This window comes from Mesocricetus auratus, unplaced genomic scaffold, assembly GCF_017639785.1.
Source record: "Mesocricetus auratus isolate SY011 unplaced genomic scaffold, BCM_Maur_2.0 Super-Scaffold_100003, whole genome shotgun sequence".
Classification (NCBI taxonomy): domain Eukaryota; kingdom Metazoa; phylum Chordata; class Mammalia; order Rodentia; family Cricetidae; genus Mesocricetus; species Mesocricetus auratus.
This window is the reverse complement of record NW_024429188.1, coordinates 110,079,902-110,091,614: the sequence shown is the minus strand read 5'-3', so window position 1 is coordinate 110,091,614 and position 11,713 is coordinate 110,079,902. Positions and strand designations below refer to the sequence as shown.

At 35.8% G+C, this 11,713-nt stretch overlaps 1 pseudogene; it reads left to right on the top strand.

Annotated features, from left to right (window-relative positions):
- Nucleotides 1-3,067: 3,067 nt before the first annotated feature.
- On the top strand, nucleotides 3,068-3,988 carry LOC101837570 (annotated as a pseudogene).
- Nucleotides 3,989-11,713: the final 7,725 nt, after the last annotated feature.

Sequence of the window (11,713 nt, the reverse complement as noted above, 5' to 3'; positions counted from 1 at the left end):
GTATCTGTCTCTGCTTCCATAAGTCACTGGATGAAGGTTCTAGGATGGCATATAAGGTAGTCATCAACCTTATCATCAGGGAGGGGCTATTAATGTAGTCTCTCTGCTATTGCTTAGTTTGCCAGTTGGTGCTATCCTTGTAGATCTCTGGAAATCTCACTAGTGTCAGCTCTCTCCGCAAACCTATAATGACTCCATCTATTATGGTATCTCTCTCCTCTATTCTTTTTTATTTTTATTTTTTACTTTGCTATTTTAATTTTAAATAGCTTGCTTCACATGGCAATCCCAGTTCCCGCTCCCTCCCCTCCTCCCGCACCCCCCACCATCCTCCCCAGCCTCCCACCTGATGGCCACTTCCTTTCACATAGGGGATATCTAGAGTCTGTCATTTCACTCAGGGCAGGGTCCAGGCACTCCCCTAAGATTTCAGACTGAGAGAGCATCCCTTACCGTGACTCAACCTTCCTACTACTTTCTTCTCCCCTCTTCTATATCCCCCTCTCATTTTTCTGGTTCCCTCTACCCTCCCCCATGTTCCCAATCTGCTCAGGAGATCTTGGTTCATTCCATTTCTCTGGGCTATCATGCATATCCCTTGGGAACCTCCCTGTTTCTCAGACTCACTGGCACTGTGAATGCAGGCTGACACTCCCCTGATCCATGTCTAAAATCCATATATGAGTGAGTACATACCATGTTTGTGTTTTTGTGACTGGGTTACCTCACTCAGGATGGTTTCTTCTATTGAGGTCTATTTGCCTGCATATTTAAAGAGAGGGAGGAATGATGAGCAAAGGGTTCAAGACTGGGCTGGTGAAACCCAGAGAAACAGCTGATCTAAATAAGGGGGGAGATCTTGGACCCCAGACTGATGGCTGAGATGCCAGCATGGGACTGAACCAGATACCCTGAATGTGGGTGTCAGTGAGTCCTAGGCATCCTATGGGGTATTTGGGTAGTAGATCAGTATTTATCCCTGGCACACAAATGGACTTTGGGCGCCCATTCCACAATGAGGGATGATATTTCAATCTGGACACTTGGGGGAGGGCCTAGGCTCTCCCCAGAACATAATGACAGACTCTAGAGATCCTCCATGGAGGGCCTTACCCTCCCTGGGGAATGGAGTGGGGATTTCATGGGGGGCTGCGGGGGATCGTGGGGGGGAGTTGGCATGGAGGGGAGGGAGAGGGAGCTGGAACTGACATGGGAAGCAAGTTTGTTTCTAATTTAAATATACAATAAAAATATTAAAACATACTGATCTACTGCCCAAGGCCCCATAGATTTTCCAGGCCTCCTAGCTGACAACCACCTTCAGGGGGCCTGGATCAGTCCCATGCTGGCCTAGTAGCCATCAGTCAGGGGTGATATGCAACAGTACTCCTAATTAAAATACTTTAACTACCTAGTGTACTTAACTACAGACAAATAAATTGTTTAATACATAGAAACAATCACATACAGTCGTGAAATTTCGTAATTTTCTGTTTTGAGTAGTATTTGACTGTATGACAAGAGTCTGTGTATTGAGATCTTAGCCCTTGTGATGATGTCATAAGTGTAGAATATAGCAGTAGTGACTTGGCTAAAGGTTTCCTTTGTGACCATATTATCCATGAAGCTTTGTTGTGATTCTTGTCATCTGGTAACTTTTTCCAAAGTGTTACTGCACTTATACGTGGAAGAAAAAACATGTGGTAGGACACTGGAAGCTTTCACCCTGTCCCTGAAAAACTGATGCTGACTAGAGTGTAATTCTTCATGAGAATAAGTTCCCATCCAGCCATGACACTTACAGGGTTCCTGATACACCATTATTAAAAATATCTTCATTCTGTAGTTTAAAAGGAAAAATTTGCCCATGTACCACTAAATAACATTGATGCCTGACCACAGATAAAAGTGATAACAATTCATCCAAGAACAGCAAACAGCAATTTCTCATCACACAATTAAAATTGTTCTCATTGAGAATAGTAGTTGGGGCCCCAAAATAGGTCCAATCATTATGGAGAAATCAGGATTACGAGTCATATAGATTTTTGGTTGTGAGCCTAGCCTTTAACGACTAAGCCATCTCTCCAGCTTGTCATATAGATTTTTAAGTTTATAGTTTCACTCTGAGAGATTGTGATCAGTAATACGTTTTTTGCTGAGCATTAAGCATGGAAGAAAAAAATCAGAAATTATTATAACACACATGCACAAACACATCTAGAATGTACAAAGAAAGTTTGGCTGGATTTCAGATTCCTATAAATCCATCTTATTTTCCTCACTGTTATTCTTAGAAATTGTTATGTATGTTTATGATATGTATCATATTTTGTTATTCAATTTAGTTGGATTTTTCTATTCAATAACATTTGATTTGAGGGAATAGTCATTTAATCAGTATTTAATGAGCATGCAATGTGGGCTGAGAGTAATGGAAGCACTTCATAGATACAAAATGAATAAAGTTGGTTTATGCCATAAGGAAAACCAATGATGGAGAAAAGGTATCATAATGAACATATGCTGTTAGTACTTAACTTGACGTGGTTGTTTGCTACTACAATTTCAGTTGATAAGGATAAAATCTTAGTTGATGCTATAAAAAGAGACAAAATTAAAATCTCTGACCATCAGAATTCAGTACTAAAATTTTGCTTTTCAAAGTTAATGAGAACATATTTACAAAGTTAAATGAGAAAATGCATAGATTACAAAAGAGAAATAATCTATCCAATGCATCTTAAGAACTACCACATTTCAATGATAAAATAAATTGGTTAAACAGGCAAAGAAAATACGATAGAAAAAACAAAATGGATAAAAGATTGTATGTCAATGAGAACGTTATTAGACAAAGCATCACTGCGTCTTTGAAAGTACACCACCCTCTGTCATTTTGTTGAGCGCTGGAGAGCTAACAGTCCTGTGCTGTGTGCTTGTTGTGGATTCAGAGTCTGGACAAGGAAACACAGTAGGAGAGGCAGTCTCTTCTCTGGCTCCTTCCTCTTGTGAGACTTTTTGGTCTTCAGCTACAGCTTTGTGAGAAACCTTATCATCTAAGGAAATGGCTAGCAATGTTACCAACAAGAGAGATCCTCGATCCATGAATCCTGGTGTATTCATTGTGAATCTCAATACTCTTGTGGTCAAGAAGTCTGGTGTGGAGGCAGTCTTTTCAAAGTATGACAAAATTGTGGGTTGCTCTGTGCATAAGGGCTTTGACTTCATACAGTATGTTAACGAAAGTAATGCCCAGGCTGCTGTAGCTGGATGGCAGAATGGTTGCTAGACAGGTTTTAGATATTAATCTGGCTGCAGAGCCAAAAGTGAACCGAAGAAAATCATGTGTGAAAAGGTCTGCAGCGGAGAAGTACGGTCAGTACCAGAACACCCTTCTCCGTCCCCTCTACTCAGTTCCTCATTTGATTTGGACTATGACTTTCAACGGGATTATTATGACAAGATGTACAGTTACCCAGCACATGTTCCTCCTCCTCCTCCTATTGCTCGAGCCGTGGTGCCGTCTAAATGCCAGTGTGTTTCCAGAAACACCTCCCGAAGGGGAACAAGTGGATTGAATTCAAAGATGGGACAACGGGGATCTTCATCCAAGTCTGGAAAGTTGAAACGACGTGACCGTCAGGGCATTAGGAAGGAGCTGACTCAGATTAAACAAAAACTGGATTCTCTGCTGGAAAGCCTGGAAAAAATTGAAAAGGAACAGAACAAACAGTAGAGATGAAGAATGAAAAAATCTGAGGAAGAGGAGGGCAGTGCCTCTGTGAAGAAAGATGAGACCAACGTGAAGATGGAGTCTGAGGCAGGTGCAGATGACTCTGCTGAGGAGGGTGACCTGCTAGATGACGATGACAATGAAGATGGAGGAACGACCATCTGGAATTGATCAAGGATGATGAAAAAAGAGGCCGAGGAAGGAGATGATGACAGAGATAGCACCAATGGGGAGGATTTCTTAAGCACATAGCAGAATTTAAAAATGTATCCCGTTATTAATTTACCTAGGCGCTTGTGAGAGATCAAAGTAACACCAGATCATCTCCCTAGTATTTTCAGCACATTCTCACTTTTCGCCCTCTCCTCATCCTTCTGTGTTCATTGATTCATAATCGCCCTGTGCCTAATTCTGTTTTCACTTCATTTGATGCTCCTGGGTAGTTTTGATAAGTCTAAGCCTGTAAGTTTTGCTTTTAATTTTGATAACTCTTCGACTTAACAATAAAAGGATGTATGGTTTTTATCAGTTGTCTCCAAAATAATCTCTTGTTATTCAGTGAGTACAATTCTTCATATGATTTCAGTAGTTGCTTCCCTAACTGCAGAAGCATCTCATTTACTTGTAACCCTGAATGCAGCTTTGCATGAGAGGTGTGTGTTTTCCCTCATGAGTGGGGCTGTTCAACACGAATGTAACCATTTCTTTTTGTGAATGAGAGTTGGCATGTCAAATGCATCGTACAGGAAAATAGTTAATTGTTTTCTACAGTTAATACCATGGGTTATTTTTGCGAACAGCCTGATGTTTGGGATCTTTTTCTCAAAATAAGCAATTCCTTATTAAACCAGGAAAAAAAAAGAAAATGCACCTTCTGAATGTTCATACTACATTGTTAACATTAGAACATTGCAATACTTAAGGGGATAAGATATATTTTTTATTTGGCAGTTTATTTCCCTAGAATGCGCAAAATCCTGGGCTTGATATCAATTACTGTGTTGAACCTGATGTGGTGGCACATTTTGTTTTGTTTTGTTTGAGACAAGTTGAGACGGAGGTTTTTCTATAAATCCCTGGCTATCCTGGAACTTGCTCTGCAGACCAGGCTGGCCTCACCCTCACAGAGGTCTGCCTGCCTCTGCTTCCTGAATATTAATACTAAAGGCATGAGTCACCATCTCTAGCAGTGGTACATATTTTTAACCCCAGCCTTCTGGAGGTAGAGGCAGTAGAATCAGGAGTTCAAGGTTACCTTTTGCTACATAGCAAATTTAGTGGCAGTCTTCTTTCAGGAATATCTCTCTCTCTTCCTCTCTCTGTGGGAAAAAACAGCAATCAGAGTGGGAAATACATTTTTAAATTGCTTTTAATACCAGTAGTGTAATGGAAAAAGAGAAATGAAGAATATGAAAATACCTAATTACATCAAAATGGGTATGATTGTAATTTTTGAGATTTATATACAGAGATGTATACCTTTGTGTTCACATTTCTAACAAAGGAAATGATTTCAACGTTCCCAAGTGTCCCAAAATTAATCATTATGTGAATACTATTTTCCATAGGATTTTTTGTTAAATTATTATATAGAATTTAAAGATAATATATAGTCATGATATTAATGATAAATATTACCACAATTCCCATTTTGTTACTCAAATGTACACCAAGCTTTGAAGAAGACTCCAGTGAAATAAATGGAGCTACACTGACTACTAAGGATTTTATCTTTCTTTTTTAAAATAATTTTTAATAATAAATATGTGCTACTTTTAAATTTAGGAAAAAGTAATGTTAGAAATTAAATAAATTAAATGTCATATATTTATCTTTAAAACATACTACCATGTGTTTCCAACTTTTTATCTAAATTCCTATTAGTGTATGTCTAACACTGTCACCCTCATCATCAATATCTCTCTTTTATGTGCAATTTTGCTTAGGGTTTATTATACTAATACTTAAATCTTTATCAGTGAATATTTGTTATTGGACTTTCAAAGTATATTTATGCAGTGTGTGTGTGAGTGTGTGTGTGTGTGTTTATGCATGGTAGGTGATGAGAAAATATATGTGTTTAAAAAGCTGTATATGCTGGTGCATGCCTTTCATCTCTCAACAACAGAAATAACTCTCACTTAGAAAGAATAAAAGAAGTGTTTTACTCTGAAGTCATATATTAGTGTGAATATCCCAATTAGATAGATTTAGTTTTCACCCAATATCATGTTTCAATCATACAGTAATTTCATATGGGTTATATAGAAAAGGAAGAACAAGAGATGCATTTTAGATATAGTAGTTTAGAAAAAGATGAACAGGGTAGAGTGAAGCAGGGGAAACCAATTTAAGTTATAGGCCTTAGATACTATCTTATGGCATTCATACCTTTGGGGTTGATGGAAGCTAGTGGTCTGATAAGTTAATAGATTTTAAGAGTTTTTACTTCATAGTAAGTCACAAGTTAGAGCAGACATAGAGGTGGGAATGCAATGGCTAATAAGGGGGATAAAGGCACCTAAATAAAAATTATAATTAGTTTCAGGACATGCAATATTCCAACTTATTCTGCAATCTTTGGAGTCAGTTAATCATCCTTATAGAAGTTTAAAAATGTATGATTCTGAGATATCACTTTCTTGATGTATTTTCGTTCCTTGTAGAAATAATTGAGATGAAAAGCTGCAGTATTAGAAAAGTAATGAGCTCTCTTGCCTTCTTATTGTCTGTAGAAGTTTTATTTAACTTGTACCTACCTATGGGTACTATCTGTGACATATACTGCATCTTGCACAGAGGTGTCATTCATGACTATGCAGACTTTGAGTTGAAGACAAGTGGTATGACTATTAGCCTATATTTTTATTACTTAAATCTTTCTCCACAAAACCAGATAGAAATCTATAGTAGCTAATTCTCAATTTGAACAAAATGCCAATTTAATATGATACCTTATCTCTGCATAGGTTGGTAACATATTAAACCTCTCTGTTTTTTTGTAACATCAAAAGGACAGAGTAGGAGCCCCATATTTGATAAACTTCCACAAAATTGATTAAAGCTAGCTACTAACTTTATTATGATTTTTGTTGTAATAATTTAATAGGCAGATCAGAAAAATTAGTTTTCAATATCGACAAGTCCACAGAAGAAGACTGATTTAGCTATTATACAATTGCTGATACTGAAATCAAATAATTTAACTCAAGTTCTTTGAAAGATTCTTCGAAAACATGACCATTCCTTTATTTGTATGTGGAGGAAAACCAGAGAAACCAAATTAAGAAAACACAGTGTACAAATTAGTAATTGAAACCATTACAAAGGCACGATCCACATCATAGTAAAAATATATTTAATTAGGCTCCTACAGTCTAGGCATATAGTAGTTATGGATAAAATATCGTGAAATAAAACATAGCAAATTTAGCACAACATTAATTGACTGTGATTCAAAAAACAAATATAAATAAACAAACAAATAAACAGATAAATGAATAATTAAATCATGGCAGGCACTAAAGCGGTTTTCAGACGAAGTGTCTTAGAGTTTCTGATACCAGATTTATGGGTTCAGTATTTTTTCTCTGTGCTGAAAGGAACTATAAATCTTTCATTAAGGAAAGTCTACCAGAGAAAAGCATGCTTCAGGAAATCAGACCCAGAGCTGTTACTTCCAAGTTATTTATCTACGAAATTGCTGAGTCTATGAAATTTTAAGAAAATTCACTGCACAGTGAATCAAAATGAAATAGATATGGTGTTATGATTAATGAATGGCAACACAATAAACACTTAGGTCTTTGTGAGATTTGGAGTATTGGGATGAAACTAAAAAGATGTATAAGAGGCTATGAGAGAGAGATTTGTACAAATATGTTTGTGGTGTGTATGCTTCAGAAAGAGAGAAGGAGAGAGGGGGAGTAATAGGAAGATAACTTATTAAAATAAACCTACACATAAAAATGTAAGATATGCCGGACGGTGGTGGCGCACGCCTTTAATCCCAGCACTCAGGAGGCAGAGGCAAGCGGATCTTTCTGAGTTCAAGGCCAGGCTGGACCGACAGCCTCCAAAACAATACAGAGAAACCCTGTCTCGTAAACAAAAAAATGTAAAATATTTTCAGAGTATCACTTTTTATGCTGTTGTGTTTGTTCCATCTGTAGTTAATTTTATTACCTGCTTAGAAAAACTGATCTAATTTAATTTTTCTGCATGTTTAAATCCAGTTTTCCCAATTTAATTTTCTGAGGATGCTACCATTTTTCTACTGTATATTTTTATCATCTTTATAAAAGAACTCTACAGCTGTGATATCATGGGCTTACATCTGGGTCCTCAATTCTATTCAGTTGATCGATGTGTTTGTCCAATTTCTTTTTATTACTCCAGTTCAAGAGCATTCAACACCCTTTTCTTGTTTCCATGAGCACTGCAGGCATGTTGTGAATAAAGAAGATAAAAACACCCAACACATAAAATAAAAATAGAACTTTTAAAAGTTAAAAACAATAAAATTAAACAAAGCAGAGATAAGAAAGTTAGAGTTTGGTTAATATGGCAGATATGGAGATATAAGAAGAATGTGTTATTTGAGAAATCCTCAATTGAAGTTTTCAGAATTGACATGTTCAATACTCAAATACTCTAGATTTGTAAACTGCAATAGGAGTCTTTATCATTCTCTAAACATCCATCAAATAATGTAGCAAAAACAGTAAAAATTTTCATGCTATTTACAATTACCTCACTCCAATGTCTCTAGAAATAAATGAATTGACAGGAAAATGACAGCAATCAAGAAGTTCAGAAAATAAATATAAAATAATTCAATTTTGTATAGAATTTTTTATTCATATAGTGGTAACCTTGATGGCATAGCTGTTTTTCACAAATATACAAGATGAAAATCATGTTAGAACAAAAATGGACGTTAATATTGGTGTAACATATCAAATGGTTTGGAATTATGTGTATGAAGTGTTTAATATTCATCCCTTAGGGAGGAAAAGGTGAATTCACTTTATGTAAAGACTGAATTTGATGATTGCTTTCCAGTAAAGAGAATTTTGGAGATAGAGGAACAGTGTGGTTTCTAGTGTTTGCAAACAGACTTAGACATTTTCCTTTCTCTAGCTATTCAGTCCTCTGCTCTCTCTCTCTCTCTCTCTCTCTCTCTCTCTCTCTCTCTCTCTCTCTCTCATATTTTATAGTTTTCTCTCCACAGTCTCTCAAGGTCTGTTCATCTTACCTTTCTCATTTCCCACTACCCACTCTATCAAGAACTTAGTAAGAAACAGAGGTTGCTTACATTGACTTATAAATGAATCTTTTAGGCCCAGTAAAGTCTTCAGATAAGCAAAGCTCAAATCAACAGCTTGACTTGATACCACCTACTTAGAGACTCTGATCAAGAACCATGCAGTTAAGTAAGTCCTCCTTGATTTCTGATTAATAAAAACTATGAAATAACAAATATGTGTTTCTTAATTTCTAATATGGGTATTATTTCTTATATATGAATACATTTTTGGTATTTGTATGCTATTCTGTCATATGAAGAATAAACTGAAATTCCAAAAATTCACTGAACTGAATTATACTGAAAGTATAAATTGTTATAGGTTCAGTTGAACTCTAAATATTTGAATCTTAGTTCATCAGTCTGTTGTTACCTCAAACTGTCAGTGATGGGAAAAATCATTTTTCTTTTATATTATTTTTTTCTTTTATGGCTGTCATCTTCAATTAGTTCTTTGAGAATTTTTATAATTCACTTTAGTTATATTCTCCCCCCTCTCCGCAGATTACTCCTAGATCCACCTACTTGTGTACATACCCTATTCTGCATCCAGTATTTAACAAAAAAAAAACTCATTAAGTACATTTTTTACTATCAATATCCTCTTATGTGCGTGTGTGTGCCTTCCTAACAGAGACCACACACTTAAAGAACACTGATTGCCTCTCTTATAAGCTATAAATTGCCAATATCTCCTTACCTAGGGATGGCACTTCTCAGATTTCTAGACTCAAAGTGTAATTTCAGAATCACTAGTAAATTTACATAAATGACAAAGTTTTGATAATCATTCTATTCATCATAGTAAAAACATCTTTTGAGTTTAAAAACTCAAAAATCCAATTCATGTGATGAAAGGCAGCATTGAGTTTATTTAGGGAAATATGGCTAAGAGCTTCACTAAGTAAACAGAGAGTTTCACTGTCTCAATAGAGAATTTTTGAGACATGAAAGGAAAAATGACAGACTAATGTGATAGCCTTAGAGCCGACCAGGGAGCAAGGAATCAACTTCATCTCAGCTATGCAAAGAAAATTTTTCTAAAATTTGGTGTTAATACTGTTAGTTCCTCACAACTGCCCAGGGCTAAGGTTTGAGATTATGCTTCTCTTACCGATATGTTTGTAGATTACTAGTGGTTTTGGTTTATTCTGGAAAAAAACTAAGTAATGCACTGAGAGACAATAAAACCTCACAGGTGATAGCCCTGTTGTACATGATTGCTTCCACGTATTGAGTTGAATTCTCAGCCATTATGTGTGTTTTAAATATATCCATGTTAATCTTATTATTGCAAGAATTGCATTCAATTGATTATTGTATAATCTAAATATACTTGAAATTAAAATTAAAGTTGTTCTTGCTGTGAAACTTAAATGATTGGAAAAGACATGACAGAAACAGAATGATAAAAATGCTTAATAATTACATGCCTGGGAAAGATTGGAAAAAATAAAAGTTTTGAAACATTCTATCATTTAATCACTTCCTATATGCCTTGAAATTTATGCAAGAATTCAGGAAAGGGGAACTTTAAGTTAAAGATGATACCGTAACATTTTGTTAATGTAATAATTATCATGATAATGTAGCCAAAAATCCATACTCAAATAAAACCTTGAGAGGAAAGTGAAGCCGAATAAGGGGTAGAGTTCAGTTTATATTACGGTAATATGAGGTAACTTGTCTTTGCTATATATTTGTCATTCTCAAATGATTGCTAGATTCAACCAATGTGAGCAATAGTCAAAAATATTGATTTCTTCAGACATACCTGTTTCTGTTCATATGTTAGGAGATGTTTCATGAATTAGTGAATGGAAAATCAGATGAGATAGGTAAAATCAAACACCCTGTACACCAAAAATATTTATTAGTCTATTTGTAAATTTGTCAACATTTACTTAATTTAGAACTAAATTTTATCTATTTTGAGCATTGTGCAATTAGAGGATAACTAAAATAAAATAAAGTATATCCAAGTCTCTCTTGTTTCATAGTTTAGGCAGAGTAAATTTTTTCCTGTTAGTTTCTTCTGAAAGTTCTCTCTTGGTAGTTCTAGCTGAGCGCCTCCCATGCTGGTTAAGAGTTTGCATGCTATGAGTCTTAGTAGATTGATGGGAGTTTCCCTTATGTCAGGTGTCTACCTGACCCCAAAATACAACCTTCCTTTACAATCATTTCTTTAAGTAGTTCCCCCACCATATTTGCCACCCCAACCAACCTTATATGGAGGGAGGAAATGGGAGTAGACTACGGAGGGGAGACTGTGGTCAGGATGTAAAATACATAAATAAGTACATTATTGAATAAAGTTTGCATGCAGTATGTTTTTACATTCCCATCTTTGATGTGATGGTAGTTTCTGACAAATGAGTTTCCATGGGTGCCAAACCACATTACTGTTAGCCAAAATCAGGGAGCAGCCATCATATTAATGGGGCTCTGGAAGCACAAGCAACTTTTGCAAGAAAAGTCAGTGGCTGTGGTAGTTAATTGCTATTGGATTTTTCTGTTTGAAATAGATTTTAAAATATGCTGTATTTGTGTCCATAATCATTTGTAAATCCGAAGCTCGTTCTTGATTTAAGGTTTTGTTTATATTGATTTATCTTTAGGTTTAAAATATGAATTGCAGTTTATCAGCAAACCTTGGTCTGCATACATAT